Raw genomic sequence first — 27,643 nt, forward strand, 5'->3', positions numbered from 1 at the left:
CCTCACTACAGTGTAAGTGACATAAAGACAGGTTTTATTTTTTGTTTTGTCTCTAGCAGGCAGAATAGTGCATTACAGACGCTGGGTGTTTATAGAACATCTTAATGAGCAAAGACTCGGAGGCAGCTGACTCTCTGCCAAGACTGCGTCCTATGAGCAGTTCACCTCCTACCCAAGTGTGCAAGACCCTCTATTGTCACAACTGGCTCCACAGAGTCTGTGGCAGATATTCACACTGGTCTTGAGTCTGTACCAAATATAACATTTCTAAGGAAACCACACTGTCCAAAACTAATGGCCAAAGCATAGATCAACTAGAAGCCGAAGACTTCTAAATGTCAGAGCCCTCTCTCTCCCTTGGCTCGTTTGTTTCTCTTCAGACAGAATATCCCTGTGCAGACACCCTACATCAGAAGAAACAGTTTAAATACTGTTTCACCATAAAGTGGACAAGAGTGAGCATGAATCATTTCACTGTTACACTGTAGAAAAGGGCTAACGTGTGAGTAAAAGCATCCTAGACTTCATAAATAGAGTCGTTACTGATTATGGCCAGTACATATTAAGGATTTTCCTCCAGAGAGCTGATCCAGTTTGCTGCATGTGACTGGATTGCAGAGTTCTCTAGTAGCACTGAGTCAAACGAGCAGTTTGATTTGTGTGTTCAGTGCTGAAGCCTTCATTCGCAATGCACAGTTGCCATTCTGTTGCATTTGAAGGTCTCTCGTGCCTACCAGTAAATAAACATGGCTGAACATCAACAAAGCAGTGCGTGTATAGCAAGTGGTTTCCCAGGAATACTTCTTCCTGCATGCAATATTAAGGGAAGATTATTTGTAGCAACTTCCTGCTTTGCTTCAGTGTTTCCTGAAAAGCCACAGAGGGGGAGGGGTTGGTTTTTAGGCAATGGCAAACTCTGGTTATGTTCAGGGCTTGACAGGATTGGGCCTCACCACAACTAGCACAGGCCACAGTGTCTGAAAAACACCATGCAAGAGAGTTCCGGGCTATGTGCCTAAGAACTACAGAGAAGTCTTTTCCCTCCATAGCTTTTGCATCGAGGGAAAATCAATATCCCTCTTCATCAAGTTAGAGAGACCTCCAATTCAGCGTTGAAAATGAAGTGACTTTAGAGACCTAGGTGAGGTGGAAGCTGAGTTTCTCGAGCCACATGTGGGAAGACTGAAGAAGGGTTTTGTGTGATTTACTAGAGACGTGAGTCCTGAGGCCTGTGGATCCTTCACACTTATCTATAAGCCTTAAATGATGGAACAGCTTCCAGATTTCTGGCTCTGCGTTTTGTTCTAGGTTCCATTCATATTATAATTGCTATGATTTTTAAGTGAAATCGAATTGATTCTGCTCTTTGTTTCTTCTTAATGCTTTAATATCGGAGATTGATATACCAATTTAAAATAAACTTTCAAGCAAGAATATAAAACAAAAGCTTACATACCCTCTCAAAGCCTCTGGCATCCACTAGGGTTTCTATCCCACATCCTTTGGGAGACCCTGACTTGGAATGAGAGTCTTCCAAGAAGTGACCTGGAGAGTCCTAACACTCTACCACACATTATTGGTACATAAGTAGGTAGCTGATTTATGATGCAATGATTGTCATTTATGTGGACATTGAATGCCTGTGGAGCTTCTGTTAAAGATGGAAAGAAATCTGAATGAGAAAGAGGATAGTTCACAACGTAAACCCAAGCACAGGGAATAAAAGAGTCCAGTGACCACAGTGCAGCGGGATCCAGAGACAGAACCTGGCAGAAGGAGGCAGGGGATATTGCAAGGGCTCCTGGCCATTGGTAGCACGCTGTGGTCCAGATGGTGAATGAAACATTCCTGTCTCATTTCCTCCTCCTCCTCCGCCTCCTCCTCCTCCTCTTTCTCCTCTTCCTCCTCCCCCTCTTCCTCCTCCTTTTCTCCCTTCTTCTCCTCCTCCTCCTCTTCTTCTTCTCCCTTCTTCTCCTCCTCCTCCTCCCCCTCCCCCTCTTCCTCCTCCTTTTCTCCCTTCTTCTCCTCCTCCTCCTCTTCTTCTTCTCCCTTCTCCTCCTCCTCCTCCTCCTCCTCCTCCATCTTTGTTTTTCAAGACAGGGTTTCTCTGTAGAGCCCTGGCTGTCTTGGAACTCACTCTGTAGACCAGGCTAGCCTCGAACTCAGAAATCTGCCTGCTTCTGCCTCCCAAGTGCTGGGATTAAAGGTGTGTGCCACCATTGTCTGGCTTCCTGTCTCATTTCATTTCTTCCATGCAAAACCTCTGACTGAGCTCTAATGCCCCTCCTCCAGATGAGCAAGCCGATGCTCTGAAATTGCTTGTCAAAGGCCACAAGGCTAACGAGTAGTAAGATTGAATCCGTTCTAGATTTATGTGCGTTTTGGGCAGAGTCCCCATGCGCAGTTGAAGAAGGCAGTAGAGAGAATCCCTACTGGTGACAAGGTGTAAGAAGGTTGTCTTCTGGAGACCAACTGAACCTCTTCTGTGAGGCACCAAGAGGGTATGAAGGTTTGTCCTGTCTGTCTGTCCAGGCCACATATCCATCTGTCCTCAGTGACTGGTGTCTGGGATTGGAGATAGGCTAATGTACAATGCCTTGCAATGCTGAGACTCAATTCTTTCTCTGAGTCACTGAGGGCTTCAGAGAACTGGGGAGGGAAATGCAGTATTTATAGATATACTACATAACCCTAAATATTCCGGAATGTATAGCTCTTCAACAGTATAGAAATTGCTCCATATATTTGTGATTTTCAAAACTTCCAGATCAAGGCAAATAATTAAAATTGCCTATATAGACATTTTTCTTTAGATATTTTTCACACAGTATATTTGATCAGGCATCTCCTCCAGCAACTCCTCCCAGACCCTCCCTATATCTGTGCCCACTCGGCTTCCGTATTTCACCCTCCCACTTTCAATAAAACGAAACAAACAAAAAATCCAATAAGACAGAAAATACCAAATTAAGACAAAAGAAAACAAAAGTGTACCCCCCATACCCACACACAAATAGAATTCATTTAATGTTGGCCAAAACACGGGGCCTGCTGTGACTATAGATATCCACAGAGACACTCCATTAGAGAAAACTGATTTTTCCCTGTGCCATCGGGTTTCAATTGCAAATGGCAAAGTGATCAGGTAGAAATAGGATTTAGACTACTTTGATACCTATGTCTTACACACAGGCAGACACACACACACACACACACACACACACACACACTTTCTCTTCTTCTGCATTCTGCTCACAATCTTAAAAATCCTGTATACAATTTGTCTGACTTCAATAGGTTCAAATCCGTGAATCTGGCTGTGTTACAAAATAGCCCCAGTGTTTGTTGTGCTAATGGACTCAATTTCCCCACCCGGCTCCTCTACTTACTTCCTGTTCTAATTATAGGGATCTTCCTTCAAATCCAGCCATTTGCATACATGGCTGTACCCATCTTCTGATCCTCTTGTTGCTGCTTTGAAATCAAGTGAAGCACATTCCTGCCTAAGTTCTCTGCTGCGTGTGACATTGCTCCCTTTCTCGACTAGGCTGTCTTGGCTGACTGTTGCTCTTTAGCATTCAGCAGACCAAACTGCACACCTCACTTTCCTGTGCTCTGAAGAGAGCACAGGACCAGCAAGGGGCTCATTGCTTCCCCTGGTTAACATGGAGGCGATGGTTGTACTTTTGAGAGAAGTAGTATTTGTGTTGAGCTTGCTGTCAGCTAAAGCTTACAAGTCTTGATCTTGTGACTTCTTGAGGCTAGATTTTTCTCTTTTCAGTAATACTCCTTATAATACCAGGCAATCTGCAGAGTTTGTCCAGATCTCTGAATATTTTCTTCTATGATATTTATCTAGATTTGAGGAAAGGAAGAAGAATTCTAGACATCCATCAGAATTAAAAAAAAAAAAAAATCATTTAGTCTCTTTTCTTTTTCCAAAAAAGAAAATAATTAACTCAGTCTTGTGGATGAAGAAATTAAGGCTCAGAGGGACGGAACTTTCTTATTCAAATGCTAGTGCATATAATTTGAATAATCTTTCTAACTATTTTATTAGGTTCTTACATCTCTTCCCCAAACCCTTAACACTAGGTAGGAGAGAAAGAAGGTTAGAGTGGAAAGGGAACACAGACCTCTATAGGCTACTTCCTGCTGATTAGGATTGCTGGGTTTCTTGACAAGTCCAATATTCATCATCAGAATACCCAGCAGTCCAACAAACGAGAAATAGCAAACGCAGTGAACTGGCAGAGCAGAGGAAAGCAGCAGCTACCACAGGCCCTCTTGGGGCTCTCTCATTTATACCCTCTCTAGGGTGCCTGGAAGTAAACTATCTGCAGCTGATCTGCAAAATCTCTCTCTCTCTCTCTCTCTCTCTCTCTCTCTCTCTCTCTCTCTCTCTCTCTCTCTCTCTCTCTCTCCCTCTCTCTCTCCCCCTCTCTCTCTCTCTCTCTCTCTCACACACACACACACAGAGAGAGAGAGAGAGAGAGAGAGAGAGAGAGAGAGAGAAAATCATAGTTAATGGCTGTGAATAGAGTGAGGCAGCCCCATACCCCACACCTGGGATTAAAACAAAAATTTATTCCCATAACATAACTGGGTTTTTAAAGAAACCACAACACTCTCTACGTTTGTTGGTGTGGAGGGAGCCAATCACCTTACTTGCTCATCCTTATGCTGAGAACTGAGTCAGAAATTATTTTTGTCAGGCTCTAGCTTGGAAATAGGTTATCTTCCTGATTATTGCATACATATATTACTCTACTTACCAGAGAATTACCCTCAGATCTGATGAGCCTTTAGCAGATGTTACAAAGGACACACATGGCTGTCCTAAAAGCAGCACACTGTGCCCCACCCCCAAACCTCACTTCTCTCCCAGAAACCCAGATTCACGGGCCTTGGGTGCGGTGAGACGGCTCACTGAGTCTCAGAGGTTTTACCTTTCAGCTCACAGGTTGTTAAGAGACATCTTTACAAAGGATAAATCTCCGCAAAAAAAGTAATATCAATAAATGGAGACTGCCTGGCATTACCCTGTCCTGATGGGCGTTATCAGTATCAGACTCAGACCTCCAGAGTAGAAACAAGAGGAAGCAGGGAGATTTTTTTTTTTTTGTAGCTGATGCCACATGGAGCCAACTAATACACACACACACACACACACACACACACAGATACACATACACACTCACACACACACATACACTCACACTCACACACACACATACACACACACATACACTCACACTCACACACACATACACACACACAAACACACACACTCACACACATACACACACTCACACACACATACACACACACACACACACACATACACACACTCACACACATACACACACACACACACTCACACACATACACTCACACACATACACTCACACACACACACACACACACACACACTTAGACCAAAATTCATCAATTTTTTTAAATACTTCAGGTCATAAGACCATAGGGTTAGCATGTCCTCAATTATCTTTTAAGATAATAATTTTATTCCTGCCTTTAGGCAGAAATAGACTCACATGAGCGGTTAGTGGTCAGCGTCACTCCCCTGCCACAGGGCAGCCAGGACTGTGTTTTGGGTTTGCCAGAGAATACTTAGAGGCAGCACTTGTTGCTCTTGTCAGCACTTCATGCTCTCAGCTGACTGGTCAGGTTACACATGCCTCCCTCCCTTATTCAGATAACATGGCCAGCGTGTGACCCGGACGCTGGCCTCATGCTGGTGGGATACATTATGGGAAACTCGATTTGGAAGCAGCATTCAGACGGGGCACGTTATTGGCTAGGAACACCGTCTGGAGCTAGCCTGCCTTGTTCCAGTGTCAGCAGCCAGGATACCTGCTGCTCTGTGGGAATAAGCTGGTTGCTTATGTTTCAGGCTTTAGCTTTTCCGTTGTGCAAAATGAGACGATAATGAGGATTATATAAGTTAATACACAGGGAGCATCTATATTAATTATCTATTTCTTCCTAACAATATTACCATAAATCCAGCAGCTTAAACCATATACATGTATTATCTCTCAGTTTCTGTATATTAGGATATTAACGTGGCTTATCTGCCTTCCCTGGGGTCTTACAAAGCAGGAGTGTTATCTGAGGCTTGACTGAGGAGGGCTCAATTCCCAAGCTCACTCAGACTATTATCAGACGTAAGTTCAGAACTTCAATTCCTTGTCTTCCAGAGGTCACCTTCAGCCCTCATCCCTGTCTTCTACCCCACAGACCACAAAGGAAGGAAGTCACCAGGAGAGTGGGCTTTGAAGTCAGCGCATAAATGATAGCATACATGTGAAACCTTTGCAAATCCTCCTGGTTAGGTACAAGTCGCAGGCAGTGCCGATATCCTCAAGTTGGCCGTTTAGCATAGCTGTAGGCCACGCCCATAACCACAGATAGGGTTTTAATGTGGTGGGGGTGTGTGGTGGGAGGGTTATACCACACCCATATTCACAAGGTGGAGTTTTAGCACAGCTGAAACCAAAGTACCCACTAGGTACATCCTAAGAGAGCAAAGAGCTATGTGGGCTTATAGTTTAACAAGGTTTTCAGTGCTAATGCGGTCCTGCCTGAAGCTCCCTCCTGGTAACCTGCTGATGCTAGCTAGGCCCCACTACTCTTCAAACAGCACCATAGCCTTGGACCTGAGCATCCTCAAGCCGACCCATTGGGAGATGTTTCAGAATTAACCTGTAAGTGTGGGGATAAATAGCATCAGGGGGTTGGACATAAGGAGCTTGGGACCACAGAGGATCAGAAGGCTGTGTCTGCTACAGCTTCTGAAGTCAGTCATGGCTCTCACACTGGTAGCTAGTCACTGGAGCTGATGCCTGAGTTGGTGTCTCACCTGGGAGTCTGTGAGCCAATCAGACAGGATACAGATGATGGTTGTAGGCACACAGGAGGATAACCAAGTGCAGGTGACCTGGAATCAGCAGACTCTAAAGGTCACCTGAGACTTTTGTTTGTTCTGCTGCCAAGCTCGGTGAAAGAGCACCCTCCTCCCCGAGTCTCCTGAAGCATCTTTCTATGGACATTGGAGTCTCTCCTGTCGTGTGTTCTGTAGTTCCGTTCTTCCCTGACTGTCTCTGCTACAGAGAGTGGAAGCACTCTGTGTGAGTTTCTCTGAGAAGGCCAAGAGTTACCTCCATACTTTAAGAAATAGAAGTACTTTTGTTCTCTCCTGTGACAGGCAGGTCTCATCTCCTCAGGGAAAGAGACCTGCCTGGGCTCTGTTTCTTTCTGTACCTCTCAAAATCCCTAACCAGATTTGTGTGCCTACGTTTCACACAAAGAGACCACTGACATCTTCTGGGAAAGACCCCATGACAGATTGGGCTTCTGGACTACTTCGTTCTTGGTAGGCAGAATGCGCACCCATCGGACTCTCAGGTTCGTTCTTGTACCTCCATTGTACATGTAGTAAACCTGATAAATGTAAACTTTCTGCTTAGCACCCCTGCCCTGGAAGTAGGCTAATATGGCTCATCTGTGGATGGGAGTTCAGAATCCAGATATGTGCTTCTTATTCAGGAGAAATTATTGGACACTTACATGGGCTTGCATATTAAGTTTTATAAGTGTATAATGTAGTCCTGGGTCTTCATTAAGTCTTTTAAAAAATGTAACCCTAAACCAACATGTAAACACATGTGCAAACAATTATGCCCTGTATCCTGTTCATATTTACACAGGTTCTTCAGGCCTGGGGAGGGCACATGAGGGTGTCTGAGGACCTTTACACTTATGCTAACCACTAAATATTAAATATATAATAACCATGATGCCACCCTGTTGTTTCTTTAATTTAGGCAATTCCCCAGCAGGATACAGATGTGTTAATTGCTTTTTCACTTCTTTGGTTGACAGATATGTCCTTTTCCACCTAGGTAAGAGGAGCAATTATTGTAATGCTCTTGTGGGTTTGGTGTGATATTCTTTAATGGTTGTTAAAAGCATTGTGCTTTTAAAGGGAAACTGTCCTCCATTCTGACCTTGTGTGAAAACAAGAGCAGACAATGTGTTCAGACCACATGATGAAACCGTTACAGGAGAATGTGCAAATGAAACAAAAACTGAAGACAGAAATAATGTATGTTCAGGAAAGACATATCCAAATTTCAGATAAGAGAAAACACGCTCTAATATATTCCCAGATCACTGAATTGAACAGAGGTTGAAACAAGGATAGCCCTTTTTTCTAGATACTCAGCAAGATAGATATATTTTCCCAGAATTTTAAAACAGAATACCATTCTCTGGAACTAGTGTGGACTTCCAAACAGGTGTTTGACAAGTTGCTAACCCAACTCGAATCACAAAATATTCCTTTATCCATTGTGTGAAAGTCACTTTCACAAAACACACTGGCAAGGCAATTTGTTTTAATGTTTCACATCTATGTTCAAGAAGCAAAAGGAAAATAGACTTAGAGCTCCTTGCTAGAATCTGGAGCTTTCTTTTGATAAGATGTCGCATCGGAGGTTGGGTCCATCCCTGTTAAGCAAGGTCATTGTGAGAAGAAGGTTGAATTTGAAATGACAGCCAACATTTATAAGTTCAAACAGATTTTCCTGGTGTGGGCCCTTAGGCAAGATCTCTGTCCTTGGAAATCTTCATGTATTTCATCTTTGGAATCCCGGATTTTAATAAGAATCAAGTACATGCGTGAACAGGGTATGCTAAGTGCTATACAGATGTAGAAGTCATTAAAGAGAAGTGGTCAACCTGTGGGTCATGACCCTTTTGGGCATTGAATGGCCCTTTCACAGGGTTTGCCTATGAGATCTCCTGCATATCAGATGTCTGTATTATGAGTCATAGCAGTAACAAAATTGCAGTTATGAAGTACAATGAAATAATTTTATGGTTGGGGGTCACCATAACGTAAGGAACTGTATAAAAGGGTCACGTTAAGAAGGGTGAGACCCACTGCTAAAGGAAGATGTAGGCGTTGTGACATCTGAATGCTATACCAATTGAGAACACAAAAGTACACTTTTCAAAATGGAGGGAACCTTACAAAGATATGGGTATGTCGCTGGCATCTTTCCCAAGATGTTGGGAGATTCCTGTGCCAGAGAAATTCTCAGAAGTGTGTCTGTGGCTTCCCTGGTGAGTTATTATCACAGACTTCAGAGTGCCAGAACTGGGAATAGCTGCACCTGCCAGTGGACACGCTTAGATTACAGTATTAGAAAATTCACAACATCTTCTGTGGAAGAGCAGGAGAGAATGCCGATGAAAACAGATGAAGACAGGACTAGAGGCTCAGGGCTATACCTATTTGATCTCCTCCTCCCTGGGTGCTTTGAAAATCTCACTTGAAAATGGAATTGAGCTGGAGAGATGGCTCAGTGGTTACGAGCACTGACTGCTCTTCCAAAGGTCCCGAGTTCAATTCCCAGCAACCACATGGTGGCTCACAACCATCTGCAATGTGATCTGACACTCTCTTCTGGTGTGTCTGAAGACAACTACAGTGTCCTCATATACATAAAATAAATAAAGAGATTTTTTTAAAATGGAATTGGGGAAAGCATGCTATATTCCAACTATCATAAGCCCCCACGCTCTTGCTGATCTATACTTTAAACATCTGTGAAAAGAAGAACCATTTTATAGTTGTTCTTAAGCCTGTAGATTTGGCGTCTCCATCAGCGTCTCCCATGATGGCTTGGTTCAGACTCTTGATGATGAAATTCTTGGTGAAGTAATCACACTTGGGTTTGCAGGCTCTCAGAAATTGTCTTTTACCCGGTAAACCATTCCAGCAGCCCCTACAGAAGAAGGAACCTTAAGGAGCCCAGTTCTAGTTAATAGATCTACAACCCAGCCTCCACAAACCCAAGGCTCAGGGCGTCCTGAGGAAGGAAAAGTAGAAAGATGGAGAGAAACAGGATGCCTGCTGCTGGACAGTGTTTCCTAGAAACAACAGAGATGTTGTGTCCAGGAAATCTCCACAATGTGGCTGCCTACACAAGATCTTCATGATGATTGGACCAGTTGACAAGCCAAGGCGGGGATCCTGTGAATTTCAAAAGATCCATCTCTGCTTGAAGAACCACAAACAGGCAGTGACTACTGTCTTGGTCAGGGTTTCTATTCCTGCACAAACATCATGAGCAAGAAGCAGGTTGGAAAGAAAAGGGTTTATTCGGCTTACATTTCCATACTGCTGTTGATCACCAAAGGATGCAGGACTGGAACTCAAGCAGATCAGAAAGCAGGAGCTGATGCACAAGCCATGGAGGGATGTTCTTTACTGGCTTGCCTCCCCTGGCTTGCTCAGCCTGCTCTCTTATAGAACCAAGACTACCAGCCCAGGGATGGTCCCACCCACAAGGGGCCTTCCCCCCTTGATCACTAATTGAGAAAATGCCCCACAGCCAGATCTCATGGAGGCATTTCCTCACCTGAAGCTCCTTTCTCTGTGATAACTCCAGCTGTGTCAAGTTGACACAAAAATAGCCAGTACAACTACCACAATAGGTTATCTAATCCCCGCCACTCAGCCCAAAGCACATAGACATGTGGGCAGCATTGTGTGTGTGTGTGTGTGTGTGTGTGCAGTGTGGTACAATATGTTGTGTGTGTGTAACGATAATAATTATAGAAGAGATTAATCCAAGAGAGAGTTAGTGAAGGGAAGACTTGGAGAGGGAAAGGAGGGGTGGAAATGATGTAAGTAGTGAATCCATGTGTAACATTGTCAAAATCAGTTAATCCTAGCACCTGGGAGGCAGAGGCAGGCAGACCTCTGTGAGTTCAAAGATAACCTGGTCTACAAAGCTTTTAGATTAGCCTTGCCTACATAGTAAAACTCTGTTTCCAAAAAAAAAAAAATGTCAATTTTTATTTTAAAAGTATAATACCACAAACTGGAGAGAAAACACTTAAACTGTAAGCTTCTAAGGGCGTGTCACCATGATAGTAAGAATCAAAACGTGCCAGTGAGGCTCGACAGCTTGAAGGAAAACCCAAGAAACAAAAGCTGAGCGCTGGCCGGGCAATGCTACACCGCCAGGTTCCTGGTGACCTGAAAAACAACATTTAAAGAAAACATGGGTGGCTAATGCTGGTTCTGACAGCGCAAAAGGAGAGTTTTCAGGACACGCCGTGACTCATTTATTTCACCTGCTTTTCCTGTTCTTGTACATACTTTGAATTCTTTATTGGGTATAAAATCTTTAAACTTTGAGCAATAAGACAGCATTATATTACAATTTAATTGACAGCATAGTCTTTTTTTTTAATCAAAATGCTAAATAAGGTATATCCTTTAAATGTGGTGGTATTTTGATGTGAATGGACTTCAAAGTGAAGTTCACTTTAGTTTCTGATTTTTTTTTCAGTTCAGAGATTAAGGCACAGTAAGGCCTTTAGTGACTTGCCCAAGGCAATATGGATGGTTTACCTAGGACATAATAAAACATGAGTGAATATTTTTCAAAGTGCAATCTCTCATTTGCCCCCAAACCAAGCCTTTGATTTGATAATTACCATTGATTATATGATTATGATTTTAACTTCTTAATATATTTTTTTACTTGAACAAAAATTTATTGAGTGCTATGGGTTTGCCCTTTTTTCCTTGATAATAAAGTGTTTAGCATTTAGCAAATGATCAATGGATATTGAAGGAGAAGTTGGATGGAAAAATGAATGGGTGAGTGGGTAGATGGATAGATGGATGGATGAGTGTATGGATGGGGTAGATGGATGAGGTAGGCGGATGGGTGGATGGATGGATGGAATGGTATAATATGGGTTAAGATGGCTGAAATGTTTCACATATAGAGTGAAGCAAGGGATCATTTTATTTGGGTGAAGTAATACACACAGGGCTGAGATAGCTAAATCGATGGGCTTATCTGTTAATTCCTATGCTATTTATCCCAATGATGAGAAACAGTTTAGAGTTTGGTTTTGTTTGTTGTGCTTTTTAATATGTAAATCAGAAGAAAAGAGCTGGCCTTGGCTGGGGCTTAGGGGAGGGTGATGGTCTCCTTGTTAGCGTAGAAGCCAAAAGTCTGGCATGAGAGTTGTTCTTGCTGTGATCAGCTTAGTCGGCTCCAGTCTAGCCTCCCAGTGGGCCTTAGGCATGGTTGTAATACAATGCACCCATTGACTCACTGCAGCTGACCCAAGGAGCACTCTCAGGGGTCCCTTGGTGCATCCTCTCGGTTACCTGCAGTGACCGCACTATTTGTTCCCATCTGTCCCTTTATTTGAAGTGGATCAATTCTCATAAAACAGTGGAGAGTCAAGCGCATACCCCTGACAAACGGTATCTGTAGCAGACTAAGAGTGACCGGCTTACTGTAGCTCTGGTGACCAGACGTCAGCTTAGACCGTAGCGCTCCGTCCTTTCCCAGGAGCACCTTGGTTATGCACTCTTGTGCCTGCCTTCTGATGACTCTGAAAGTGTCTGGCGCTCTCTTTGGTCAAGATTCAACTCTGTGCACGTGAAATGGGTAAGGAGTCTGCTGAATGAAGGAACCTGATTCTGAAGTTCCCTGCAATGGACTGTTCTGCTCTTCACGGAGTTGTTTTGAAAACTAAATTAGGTAATGGGTGCGGGAGCGTCTTGAAGAGCATAAACTGCTGGAAAATACTGGGCCAGTCTCTCAGAGTATCGGGGTTGTTTTTTGTTTGTTTGTTTGTTTGTAGGGGAAAAAAGTATCTTTCCACCAAGGAATGTGAATCTGTGAATTCTCAGTTATCTGTGGAAAGAATAGGCCAAACCAATATATCAGGTTCTGTCACCAGCTCGTTGAAGGAGTCGCCCAGTTTGAATTCAGAAAGAGCTCAAAGCATTTTCTTTTCAGCTGTTCTGGAAGAAGCACTAACCCCAGTGTATAGCCAGCCCCGGTGTATAGCCAGCCCTCTTTCAGGTAGTAGCTCTGCCTCCACTGCGGAGGATGGGTTCCAGGCATGCGCTGCAGATCTGACCGTGTCTGTGTCTTGGGTTCATCCTCCTGTGTGTTTCTTTCTCCCCACCTATCCTGCTAACTAAGACATGCTTCCCATCTCTTATTGCTTGGCTGGACTTTGAGACCAGAGAATCTGTCCTTTTGACCCAGGGTATTGATCACAAGTGGCTATCCTACCTGAAGGGTGGCACACATTATTTTCTCTAACCATACTATGAAGCTTTGGTAGCTTCATTTCTCTCTTAGATGGAAACAAGAGGAAGAATACAAGTTAATTTCCTGTTTCTATTTAAGGAGCCTAATGGTCAATGACACCTCTGTGACTTACAAGGTTCTTCCCAGCACCACAGGTTGGTGGTAACTCTCCTTCAGACCCCCAGGCTATGCTGTGCACTGAGCACACATCACTGGGATCCTTAATACAAGAATTTGTCTCAGACATTTAGAGTATAAACTGCAGAAAGGTAAAGGTGGGGGCTATTAGTCTTTGCCACGTTAGCTGCTGCCACAGAGGCTGGCCATTACAGATGGTCAAAAAAAGGTTTTTTGAGCGAAAACAGTCCACAAGTAGCAATAAGAACGTAGCTATCTTCCTTGGGGGACCATTGAAGATCAAGAGTAATTTCAAAGCTAGCCTGGTCAATTGCTGGAGTTTTAAACTCGGTGTACCCACCTCTCAATTATGTCAACAGCTTGCACCAAGAGGTTTAACCACTTGGAAGTGAAAGTCACTTTTTTCAAAAGGAAACTGCTGGGAGCTCTTTAAGATAGTACAATTACTGCATCTCCTGCTTGGGGTGTGTGTGTGTGTGTGTGTGTGTGTGTGTGTGTGTGTGTGTGGTTTGGGGGGATTTGTTTGTTTGGTTGGTTCTGGTTTTATATTCCAGTCGTTGCCCCTCTGCTGGTTCTCCCTCCCACAGTTCCTTATCCCATTCCTTCTCCTCTTTGTCTCTGAGAGGGTGCTCCCCCCACCAGGCCACCCCCTTCCCTGGGGCCTCAAGTCTCTTGAGGATTAAGTACATCTTCTCCCACTCGGACCAGACCAGGCAGACCTCTGCTATATATGTGCCAGGGGCCTCGAACCAGCCTGGTTGGTGGTTCAGTCTCTGAGAACTCCCTGGAGTCCAGATTAGTTGAGACCGCTGGTCTTCCTATGGGGTTGCCCTCCCCTACAGCTTCTTTAATCCTTCCTCTAATTCAACCATAGGACTTCAGTCCAGTGGTTGGATTTAAGTATCTGTGTCTGCCTCAGTCAGCTGCTGGAAGGGTCTCTCAGAGGACAGCCATGCCAGGCTCCTGTCTGTAAGCACAACATAGCATCAGTAATAGTGTCAGGCCTTGGTGCTCCCCACACCCAACCCCCATGAGCTAGATCTCGAGTTGGGCCAGTCATTGGACTGCCTTTCCCTCAGTTCTCCATTTTTGTCCCTGTAGTTCTTTTAGACAGGACCAGTTCTGGGTCAGAAATTTTGACTGGGGGTTAGTAACCCAGTCCCTTCACTTGAGGTGGACTCTTCGAGGTCCCTCTCCCCAATATTGGGTGTTTTAGCTGAGGTCACCCCCAGTGAGTCCTGAGAGTCTCTCAGCTCCCAGATCTCTGGTACTTTCTAGAGACTCCCCCCACCCCCCAGGCTGCATATTTCCATTCATTTTCCTGGCCCTCTGGGCTTCTCTCCTGTGTCCCCCAAACCTGATTCTATTCCCTCTTTCCCCTCTTCCTCCCCTCCTCCACCCAGATCCCTTCTTCCCTCTGCCTCTCATGCTTCCTCCTTCTAAGTAGGATTAAAGCATCCTCACTTGGGCCTTTCTGCTTGTTACACTTCTTACGGGGTCAGTGGGTGCCTATCCTAGGTCTTCTGTACCCTTTGAGCAAATATCCACTTATCAGTGAGTACACACCGCACATGTGCTTTTGGGTCTGAGTTACCTCCCTCGGGAGGATATTTCTAGTTCCATCCATTTGCCTGAAAAACTCATAGTGTCCTTCTCCTCATTCTTAATAGCTAAATAGTATTCCACATAAATGAACCACATTTTCCGTATCTATTCTTCAGTTGAGGGACATCTGGGTCATTTCCAGCTTCTCTTATGTCTAAATATCCATCCAGAGGCCATAGAGCTGGAGGAATTTGAGGTCCATGGGCCCCATCTTCTCTCTGATATCTTCTGACATATTTTCATTCAGATTCTAAAGTACTTGAGTAGGCTTGGACACTCCATTCTGGCCTTGAACTGGTAGCTCACAGGCATGCATGTTAGCTGGTGGTTGCTCTTTGATTGACACTTGGTTCAAACATGATACTAGAGAGCTCAGTTCTTACCTTCCCTAACACTGAGACCCTTTAACACAGCTCCTCATGTATAGTGACCCCAAACCATAAAATTATTTTATTGCTACTTCATAACTGCAATTTTGCTGCTGTTATGAATCATAATATAAATATCTGATATGCAGGATATCTGATATGCAGCCCCCCCAAGGGTCATCACCCACAGGTTGAGGACCACTGCTTTAGTGATCCTAATTTCTTAAGTAGATTTTTGATTTTTGATAAGCTATAGAAGATTCCCTACTTAAGAATTAAGTCTTCTTAAATTACTTCAAAGTTTTTTTTGGTTTTTTGGGGTTTTTTTTTGGATTGAAAAATCCACAGTTTTCAATATATTCTCCACAAGATTAAACAATGTGAGTATTATATGTAAAGATTTGGCAATGTTTATTCTTGGAATATTCCAAATAATGATAATTTGAATAATGCCATGGCTAACGTATAGTAAACACTCTAAGACAGGTGCTATTGTAAATTGTTCATAAGAACTTTACCACTGAACATTCAAAACACCCTGTGGGACACATATTGTTATTATCTCTATGTTAGAAATGAGAAAAGTACACACACATATACACACATACATGCAGATGCACACATACACTCACACGCGCACACACACATGCATGCACACTTACACAAACATTCTAACACACAACATATACATTCACTCACACACACATACATTTACAAACATACAAATTCACACACTCATTCATACATACATATATACATACTCACAAACACAAATTCACACACATACTCATTCATACACATACATTCACACTCTCTCTCACACATTCACAAACATCTTCATACATAATATATATATTCACTCACATACACATACATTTATAAAGACACACACAGACACAGACATACACACACACACACAGGCACACACACACACACCATCAGAATCAGCCTTGCCAAAAAGGAGTTGATCTGAATACCTCATATATTAAGGGGTTACAGATTTTCACATTTACTTCCACATATTTGGACCCTCCTTCCCTATCTCTTGAAATACTCTGAGAATAAAAACCCACAGCGAGGAATGTGGCTGCCCCTGGGCCCTGGCTGTCCCTGGCTGTCCCTGTCACTGCTGAGATCTGTCCTGAGCATAATTGTAGTTCATAGGGAGGCTCAAGCTGGCTATTTATATGCTGTACAGTCACTAATCTAATTTACACTGGCTCCCAGAGGATCGGAGAGCTTCTGCTGTAATCTTTCACGTTGCCACACAGCAGTGGATGGTGCCCACAGACCTTCTTCTGCTGGGCTGCGGCGAGAATTGAGGCTGAGTACGCAGCTGTTCATCACGGGAAACCAGCGTTGATGCCCGCAGCTTCGCCAAACCAAACAATGCTAGGGAGAGTTTGAAATGAGTGCTGGATAGGGCACCTGTCTATTTCCTGAGAGGGATAGGCTTCCTAGTGACTTCATTAGAAGTAATTTACAGAGGAAAACCAACAACATGAGCAATAATTGTCTTTCTAAACATCATACATATACCCATAGTATTGTGATATGAACTGAAATTCACATTACCAGGGCATTTAAAATGCTTCTACTAATAATACTAACAACAATAGTAGCCATCATCTTTGGCATGGGCGGCCAGTGCCACTGCCACTGCCACTGCCACTGCCACACCGCATAAACTGAGGAAAATAGCTGTCAGCCATACCTCTGTCTTGTGGCTACTGTGCCATTGGGTTGTAATTCTGTTAGCCACAAGCCAGGGCTTGCTACGAATGTGTCCATTCACTCAGCAGGTGCCTGGACACACCTGCTAATGTAACAGCCACCACTACCCACACGAAGGACTTGGAGGGAACCACAGACAATCACTGACCCCAGCGTTTCCAAATGTGTGACTTCCTACTGGGAGATTTGATCAATAGTGTTGCCGGAGGTTTGGTTTTGGCTTTTTGTTTTTGTTTCCTTCTCTCTTTTTTGTCTTTCTTTTAATCTATGCAATTGATTAAACCTGTAGAAGCAAAGCAGCTCACCAGCGTCTGTCTGCTGAACATGCTTCCTGTCACTTTCATTGCTATGCTTTCTGTCTTAATGCTATGCCATAGAAAGAGGGTCTTATGGACCACGTTGAGATGGACAAGATAACCCAAGCCAAGGTTAGAGAGACGGCAGGAGGGCAGTGATTAAGAACACTAACTGGTCTTCCAGAGGATGCAGGTTTAGTACCCAGAACCCACATGACAACTCACACTGTGTGAAACTCCTGTCCCATGGTTGCTGTCTCCAAACTTTCTCCAGACTCTAGGCATGCATGTAGCACACAGACATCCATGCAGGCAAATTATCCATACTATAAAATAAAACTTAAAATATTAAAACTACCTAAAATAAAACTTCCTTCATAATTTCAACATTATGAGTTTCCCTTGTATGATTCCGTATACTTGTGCTGACTTCAGTCACTCACCACTGTAAACTTCCCACTGTTTTCTCAGGCCTTGTTCTCAGGTACAGACACTGATATCCAGCAGGTAAACCAATTGGAATCGCTGAAGTCTTCTTTGTCCTCCTCTTCCTCCTACTTCTGAATCCATCTCTAATTCAGGAATTCCTCTTCATCAGTGTTCTCTGGAGTCTGTGGCCTCCACATCAACATTGAAATGTCTCTATTTCTCACCATGCCCGTGTGGGGCATAGTCAGCCACCTGGAACCAGCTTTGTCTGACTGCACTGGCTGGGCATTTGCCTAAACTCTAACCCTCAGCCTCCTTTGAAGTTAGGTGTGAATGGAAAATGAGCTGCTGTCCTTGAAATATGGTAGCTTTCAGGATATCTCTTTTTACTGCATCGGCTGGATGCAATCGTGCTGGAATAAATAATCTTGTGGCAGAAGTTTCCAAACCTCCTCTGTTCATGAAATCCTTGGAGTCTTGATAATTTCAGATCATTCAAATGAAGTTCCAAAAGTTAGTCTATGGTTAGGTCCAAATAATATAGTGCACGTTTTCTCCCAACGACTTATTAATTATCTGAAAACCATAAAACAAAGGTGACCGCACATTCAGGGAACCCTAGTATTTTGTAAAGGTTTGTGTGTTTGTTAAACGTGCTTCATCTTCCCAGGCCCTCAAACCAAATTAACATCTGTAGACTTAGATCTTCCAACCTGGTTAGCACGTGGGCTTGCTTTGATCATAGCATCCACAGGGAAAATCTCTGCTTCAGAATAATAAGCTATCAGCAAAAGTGACATAATTATGATTCGTTGCTTAAATAGTGGGTGTCGTTGCTTCCAGCAACAGTAAATGTGTCTGTGTTTCTCTCAAAGAAGTCAAATCTCTCATAATAGTGCTCTAACTATGATATCTGCAATGTCTCCTTGAACATTTTGTCAACCAGAATCTTAGGACAATGTCAAAACGGAGGGAAAACCGAGCAGAGGCCCATGATTCTTAGGGAAACCTCCCTCTGCTGATAGGGAACACAGCCTTCAAATGGATATTAGCAGAAATGACCCCGTGGTATTTCAGCTACTATTCTTTGCAATTGTTACTGTTGCTACAACAGAGGCCAGTATAGTTAATGTGTGGACACCACCTCACCAACTTTCCAAAAGCTGGTTTTGACCCAGAAGTAAAATGTGTTTCATTCAGCCCAAACTATTGCTTCAGGCTAACATTAGAAGAACCCTTTCTAAAGTTCAGGTCTGGGAAATCCCCTTCGCTTCCCAGTCTCTTCCCAGCAGCCTCTCCTCGAGCACGCACCAACTCTTATATTAGTACATTGCAGGTATGACAAGGTGTTAGAGGAACCCAGAGCTTTCAGAAAATGCCGTTCTCATATGAACGGACATGGACCAATTCTTGAAGAACACAAACTACATTCCACCCACTATGAAATGGATAATTTGAACAGTCTTAACACTCTTTTTTTTTTGCCGCAATATATATATTTTAATTCAAAGTGAATCAAGAGTAATACACCATAAATTCTTATTTTGACACTCACCAAAATTGTCTTAACACTCTTAAGGACATTGAATTTGCGGGTTTTAAATTTTCTGAAATCTGCCAGTCTACATGGCTTCAATGGAAAAAATTTTATCAAATATTAAAAAATAATTAACAACTCTATACAATATCTTCTAGGTAATACAAGAAATGTATCTCCTGATTCCTTTTAGATAGCTAATATCATCCTGATGTCAAAATGGAAGACAACACACAAAAAATATAAAATATGCAGGTCACTTCACTCCTGCATGTGAATAGAGGAATTATTAATGCAAGTATTAGCACTAGAATTTAACGACTTGTTTTTAAAATCATATCATGTGATCAAGTGGAACTGATTTGGAAATTCAAGGTTTAGTCAGTACTAGAAAAATCTCTCACTGTAGTGCACTATATTATCAAGTTAAAAATAAAGATCATATTGATCAGTGCAAAACAATTGAAAAAAAGGTAAGTGGGCGGGGCAATAAGAAGCCATCAGGAAAGGCGTAGAATGTTCTGCATCTCATTCATCTGCGATGGCATGAACATCTGACTGAGAGATGCCGTTCAGGTGGCGGTGAAACTCAGCGGTAACCAGCTCTTACAGCTTGCCCAAGGCAGCTCCAGGGTCTGTATTAGAAAGCAAACAGACGTGAGCGACACACTGGTTCCGCACCGTTGTGACCATTGGCATTTCTCTGTTTTGTGGCTATCATTCTTCTACAACTACATGTGAGTCTCTAATGGCTTAAAATAAAATGTCGTTTAACGGCCAAAAATAAATAGATAGAAATCTCTTTGAAAATTAAGAATAATGATTAACCTCTGTTTATTTATAGAGAAAAGGCCTATAGCTTCCATAATGATGGAACCCCAGGTGCTTTTTCCCCAAGACTGATAAAAGCTTGGGCTGCCCATGTCTCCAGTTTAATTCAACATTGAGTTGGTAACCCTCACAATACTTAAGAAAGGGGAAAAATATATGTATGTATGTATGTATGTAGAAAAGAAAAACCCCTATTTGCACATGAATTATCTTTATAAGTTAGACATCATAATACCCTATAAGGAGATTATATTTTTAAAGGAAACTCATCCAAAACTAAAAAATGACTCCTGCAAATCAGAGGAATATATTGTTCCTTGCTAGGCTATACATATACAACAGGCATATACACACACACACACACACATATATATATATATATATATATATATATATATATATATATTGTATATGTATAGCCTAGCAAGGAACAATATATATTGAATTCAGTAATAGAATAGTATTTATGATTACTGAGAAAAGTGTTTAGATGTAAAACTGGCAAACCACAGCATAGAACTTGTATGTGCAAAACTGGGAAACGACGAATGAAAATATCAAAACAAGTTTACATAAAAACTGAAGAGATTTGCTATCTTTTACCAAATGAAAAATTCTGGGCAACAAAAAATTGAATTCTACCAAATCTCAGCAGCATTCTATAGCTATACACAAGATTACTTTTTAATTTATATAGAAAAAGAAGAGAGCAATTTTTACAACTATAAACAAGGTGGGGGAGTCAGTCTATCTACCCAGGACCTGATAGTATAAATTTGCAGTAATTAAAGCCTAGGAACCCTTATGGGAAATACATGCATGCAGCAACAGGCGCAACTGGGAGACCAAGAAATACAGTATGTCACTACGCCTGACTTGTTTTTGACAAGTGGCAAACGCAGTTTAATAAATATGCCTATCTAGAAAATGTCACTGGGGTAATTGGACATCTCTAGGGGAAAAAAAAGGGATCAAAATTCTATATGAAACTTAATTCAAATTAGGCCAAAGACTTAAATGTAAATTATATTATAAACAATGTAGCAAACCTTCAGAAACTGTGTGTCAAACAGTAGCAAAACGGTTGACAAATGCAAAGGCCATTAAAGTGGACCAGTCAGATCCTACCCACGCTAAGAATGCTTAGCTCTACAGAAGCCATAGTAAAAAGCTGAAAAGAAAATCTACAAGCTGTGAGAAGGCATCTGCAAGCATCCTATTCAGGAGAGGACTCCTACCTATAACACGTAAGCACCTCTCAGAACTCAACAGTGAGAATGGTCTAATTTCTAAGTCTAGTTAGGTACACACACACTTATCCAAGGGCCAAAATAAGTGTTAGTGACAATATCACCTATGTGGTGGGACACAGAGAAATTGAATGATTTATATAACAGGAGACATAAAGTAGAAGAAATACCCCGAACGCAGTTGAACAGTTTATTAAAGAACTAAGTATCAGCTACTATGTGACTTCCAGATGCTACTCCTGGGTATTTATTTCAAAAGAATGAATATTTATGTTCATGAAGAACTCACGCATGAATATTTAGAGTGACCTCATTAATAATAGTTGAAGCCTGAAACACCCAAGATGTCTTCCGACAGTTAACTGTTACACAAACCGTAGCACAGCTTGTTGTACTGTAGAGGGTTCTCTTAGGCCACCGATGGAGAAAAACAGCTTGGGAGGAGGAGGAGGAGGAGGAGGAGGAGGTGGTGGTGGTGGTGGTGGTGGTCATGGTCAACCCTGAAGGGTTTATTTTCATTCACTGTACATCCATTTATTGAACATTCTTAAAACACCAGAGATACAAAAACAGAGATTACAGGTGGCCAGAGGTTAAGGAAATGACAGTGTGGGAGGGAAATGGGTGTGTCTGTAGAAGAGCAATGTGTTTATTCCTTGGAAATGGATGTGTCTGTAGAAGAGCAATGCGCTTATTTCTTATGCTAACTGAATTTTCGTGTGCCTTGATTTCATCAATGCTAGTGTCCTGGGCATGCTGTCTTACAGCGTGATGAGCTGCTAGCAGTCGATAAAGGCTCCATTGCCCTCCTTGTTATTTTTTGCACATGTGAATCTACAACAATCTCAAAGTATAATTAAAAGCTTGATAGAGATACACCGTAAAGCCCTGCATAACTATCAAGTCATGATTCGGACTTCAGGTTGTTCTACACACAATTTTAAAATTTAGTGTTTTGATTAACTATGAAAACAAGTGCACTGCAAAGCAATCCCATCGGCAGGAGCTCAGCTCAGTTGTTCTTGGCAGGGCCCAGGAATCAGTATCTCTAACGTTCCCCAGTTACTACAGCACATAGCTGGGCTGAGAAACTACAAGGACCAACACATCCCAGTAGCCTCGGGCTGTAACACCTCCCCTGCCTCCAGCCCACTACTGGGCTGTCTTCAAGACTTGGTTCTCAGGAACCATCCAGAACACTGCTTTCCCACACTGAGGACTCTCACAGGCTTCACCTACAGCCTCTGTTTACTACCCATAACAGTTGGTACCCGAGAATGATCACGACTTATACCCTAGGTTCGGTGATGTTCGTAACATTAGTAACTCCCTCTTTATTCATTTCCTAAACTTCAGTAACCTTCAAGGAAAGCAAGACTGGTTCCCTGTCACTAGACTAGGCCTAGCAGTTATTATTTAACAACGAGGGAGCAGTGTCCAGACACCATGGCTTTCACAGAACCAAACATTGTCATGGCAACCCTTTATGCAAAGCAGTATGGAAACACACTAAGGTGGTAGAGGGTTTGGTATCGGTTCAGAGTTGCATGGTATCCATTCTGTTCTTGTCAGTTTGTTTTGTGTGTTCTATGTGTCCAAGCACGTCTAGAGTCAGGGCAATTTGGGGAGTCAGGCACTGAGAACTTGGCTAACCTTTCTGCTCCATGCCCCTCTTTCTGAGAGTTGTGTTTGGTCAGGCGGCATCTAGTCACAGTTCCATGACACGTATCAGAGAAGCATCATGAACAAGCTTAAGCTTCTCCCACTCTTCCCCAGCGTCCTGGCTGGTATTGTGTGTCAACTTGACACAAGCTGGAGTTATAGAGGAAGGAGCCTCCCTTGAGGAAATGACTCCATGAGATCCAGCTGTAAGGCATTTTCTCAATTAGTGATCATGGGAGCAGGGCCCATTGTGGGTGGTGCCATCCCTAGGCTGGTAGTCTTGGGTTCTATAAGAAAGCCAGCTAAGCAAGCTGGGGGAAGCAATCCAGTAAGTAACATCCCTCCATGGCCTCTGCATCAGCTCCTGCTTTCTGACCTGCTTGAGTTCCAGTCCTAACTTCCTTAGGTGATGAAGAACAATGTGGAAGTGTAAGCTGAAGAAACCCTTTCCTCCCCAACTTGCTTCTGGAATAGAAACCCTGGCTAAGACACCGAGGAATACTAAAGAGCAAGCTAAATACCTCTGAAAGTCCCCATGGGACCTCTGCAAGGGCACACATCCTGGTTCTTAGTTACGTCAACTGGGCCCTGTGCCCCAAACGTCACATTGAAGCTTTTATTGATACTGTCAACTTTAGACGTTGATTTAGGAAAAAATGAACACATGTTTATGGTAGGACTTTTACCTGGTTTTTGTTTTGTTTTGATTTTGTTTGTTTCCTGAATAAAACATAAGGTAGAGAGCAATTGAAGAAAACACACATTGATGTTAGCCTCCGATTGTCACACGCACAGATGCACCTGTGCACACTTGTGCACTCTCTCTCTCACACACACACAAGGCCATCTGTACATTGTCATGCATTTTGAAAAAGTTTGTATTACCAGATTTTCATATTGTTCATAAGATGTTTTTTCATGATTATTTTTGTGTTTGTGCATCATGGCTCTTCTTAAAACTTTCAGGACTTTGATATCTTACAAAGTGAGTTCCAGGACAGCCAGGGTTATACAGAGAAACCCTGCCTCAAAAAAGAAAACAAAAACAAAACAAAAAAACAAAAAAAAAGAAAGAAAGAAGAAAAGAAATTGAGTGTACAAACCCAAAGAAAATTAGCGAACAGCTAAATTCCATGCTACCAGTAGGCCTGTTGAGTAAACAGACGTGAACTTGCCCTTTCTCCTTTCCTGTTTTGAATAATAATTAAGTATACTGATGAGGAAAATCTCGAATCTGGAACCTTCCCTTCCTCGCCAACCAGGCATCGTGTGTTTCCTGGGCTGCTGATCCTGTGAGCATGCTCTATTTGCTGCGCACGGTCTCCTTCTTTGAGATCCTATGACCATGCTCTATTTGCTGCGCACGGTCTCCTTCTTTGAGGAAGGTTCTTTCCCATTAAAATCACGAGGGAAAGAAAAGTCTGGCACAGCTCAACGTGCCCAAGTCCGCTGTTCTACTGCAGTGTTTGTTTAGTAAGCCTTGACACACAAGGGAACTCATGCAAACAGAAGCATCTGTCTCCTCCATATTGCATTGTTATGCAAACGTTAAATACCAAAAAGGATACGCGAAATGATTGACAGCTTGAATAGAGCCTGTAGGAAACAAGTTCCGGAAGCGGGTTCCTCCCTCCCCCAGACCTCCTCTTCTCTCTCACTCCTTTTAGAAACACCCATGCAGGCTGAATCAGCTCCTTTCAGACTGAAGGGCCTCCTTGTGATTCAACATGTTTCCTTGCAAGCGTTTATTCTACCTTTTCGGCTTGGCTTAATTTATATTACTCCTTTGGTCTGGGTTGCTATTCAGCTAATCCTAACCAATGAAAGGTAATCAATGAAAGGTAATCAATGAAAGGTAATCAATGAAAGGTAATCAATGAAAGGTAATCAATGGAAGAATCAGCTTGGCCAGGACACAAAACTGTGGGATCGTTCTTGCGTTTGGAGACATACACCTTTTGTTTACCTTGCTTCCAGGATGATTTCCTCTGTGTGCCTTCCCACAAGCCACACCGTGGCTTTGCCTCTGTAACCAGTCTGATGAGCATGCTGAAGATAATGGACTTGACAATCCCCATCTTTTTGAGTTTTGTGTTGGGCTCCTCGGAAGCATTCAGCGACTTACTGAATTAATGACTGCACAAATTACTTAATTAACAGGGACATAAATGTTTTCTTTCTTGGTTTAAAACTAGCTCTTAGGAGAAGATTTAAAATATTTTTAAATGAGAGGGTAATTGACTATTACCGGGTCTTAAAGTACCCAGATAAACGGACTTATATTCCAATTGAAAGGATTGAGTTTTTTTTATGTTTTTGAAATTCAGCCAGAAACTTTGGCTGTAGTTTTCCTGTAGAGACAAACCTACATGTCTTCGTCACATAGGACTGGACATCACATAATAGTGATCCCTTTCGTACAGTACTCACGTCCTTGGAGACCCAAGTAGGAATAAGCATCAATGAATTGAATCTTCTCACACGCCAGGCATGACATGGCCATTTAAAATATTCACATGTCCTTCTGTCACGGGACATGCAGAAATAAAGTTGGTACTACCAGGAAACTTCATCTCTCGGACTACCTCATAGTCCTGGTAAGCACTATGCAGGCTGCTAGAAGAAAGAAATTGCCAATCATTTTACCCAGCTGTGAACTCCGTGGACTACAATAATGACTAGCAAGGCAGTAGACCCCTGGGTGTAGTGGTGGCAGAAATGTGATAGGGATAACCAGTCACTTTCTGATAGGGCTTGAAGCCTGCTCTACAAGAGGAAATGCATGCATGCTCAGTATTGGAAATCTGACCCAGAAGCCGGAGTTCACTGGCTGCAGGGATAAACCTACTGCTACTGTTCTGTCAAGTGGGCATAGTTTCCAACTGCCCTCTAAATGTGTACCTCTGTACCCACAGATCAGTGCAACTCCCAGACATTAGAGAAGTTTCTTTGTACAGTGGACAGTGGTTAGCGGAAGACAGCAGAACCTGATAAGAAGTCAAAGTGACTGTGAAGTAGTTAGCCAGAAATTGAACATTCTCTCTCTCTCTCTCTCTCTCTCTCTCTCTCTCTCTCTCTCTCTCACTCACACACACACACTCACACAGAGAGAGAAAGAGAGAGCACTCAGAGAATATTGCAACAGAAGAGACAGAAAGATTGAAAGGGCCATAATTTGTGCAGGCTGCTACTTGTGAATTCCCAACAGCTTCAGGTACCCATACAAGACCTGCACAGAATTAAACCAGTCAAGATTTCAGCACGAAGAAGGGAAAGACATGTGATTTCCTACCCCACACTGAGGAGCCATGGATGGTTGCTGCTCGGGAAGGGAAAGTCAGCGTTCTTTAAGGGTGTGCCCCATGGCAGCCTAACCATGCTCCAGTGGATGGCGCCACACCCTTGAGTATCTGCACAACACGAAGTGAACTCGATGGGTTACTTAAAAAAAAAAAAAGACCAAATAAAGCTGTAGGGAAGGAGGTACTGATCTGGGGGATAGTTAAGAAGAACAGGGAACAGTCGATAGAACCTTCAATGAGGTTTTGTTTGTTTGTTTCTGGCAGACTTGCTAGGCGCCGTTCCATGTCTGTGCTGCAGCTAAACCCCATCTACTGCATCATCATGGTCAACTATTAACTTTTAAACATTGACTCATGGCTTTCTACCAACAAAGATCTGGGTTATTTCTTAAGTTGACATCTCCAGCACTGCTGGGGCTACATCAGTGTCAACGGCTTGTCTGAGTGGCTGTTTTGTTTTAAGGGGGCACAAAGGATGAGCAAACACTAGTGGACTTAGGTATAGGTGTTTCTGGGAAATGATGTGAAAGACTGGAAACTTCCATGCAGTTGGCCAGATCTTTGATTCTTGAGTTTCAGTCCTTACCCGAGTCTTCAGATGACATCAGTATAAACTCTTCGCTTCTTCTTTGGACTCTAAAGAATAGTATACTACTCAGCCACTTGGAAATGCTGGCTTCTTGATTGACATGCTGGGCCATTACGTCATCAGGCCTGGAAATCCTGACAGCGCAGACTGGGATAACATGTATGTCCCTGAAGAAATTAGCACATTTGTGCCTCTCATATTTTGTTTTTACCAAGTAATTAGTTCTGCACAGGATCGCATGAGATACTATTTCTTCGCTTAACATGGTGTGTTTTGCTATCTTGGTGGGGTAATCTGTCATCGACAATTTAAATATCTGTCTGATGAACATGCATAGAGATTTTTGAAAAATAATTAACTATTATGTGTAATTAAGAAAATGGAAAAGGGAGTATAAATAATCTGTTGGTTTTTCTTTTAATCTGTGGCTTAATAAAAACAAGACCATTCTTGTTATTTTAAGGTATGCTTGGCGTTCTAAAAGTCCATGACTACTAAAACTGATAACCTGACCACTACAAATTGCAAAACCATATGGTTCCCCATTCCCATCCAGAAAGTATCTGTGTAACAGGAGAAAATAGCATGGCAGGAACCTCTAACCCAGGGGTTGTCATTGTTAAGCCTCCGCAGAGTAAATATTGACCTCACCTTTATTCCCTGGAAGAGGTGTGTCCTTAAAGTCATCTTTCCACCCTGGCTAAAATCCAAACATTGGAGTTCCTGGTTAGTGTGT

General features: G+C 42.7%; 1 protein-coding gene across 11 annotated transcripts in view; it reads left to right on the plus strand.

Moving 5' to 3' along the window:
- Nucleotides 1-27,643, plus strand: part of Grip1 (glutamate receptor interacting protein 1) — a 639,981-nt gene that overhangs the window by 450,121 nt on the left and 162,217 nt on the right. The gene's annotated exons all lie outside the window — the stretch shown is intronic.

The sequence above is a fragment of the Mus caroli genome, unplaced genomic scaffold (genome assembly GCF_978045245.1).
Source record: "Mus caroli unplaced genomic scaffold, Mus_caroli_1 scaffold_9, whole genome shotgun sequence".
Lineage (NCBI taxonomy): Eukaryota > Metazoa > Chordata > Mammalia > Rodentia > Muridae > Mus > Mus caroli.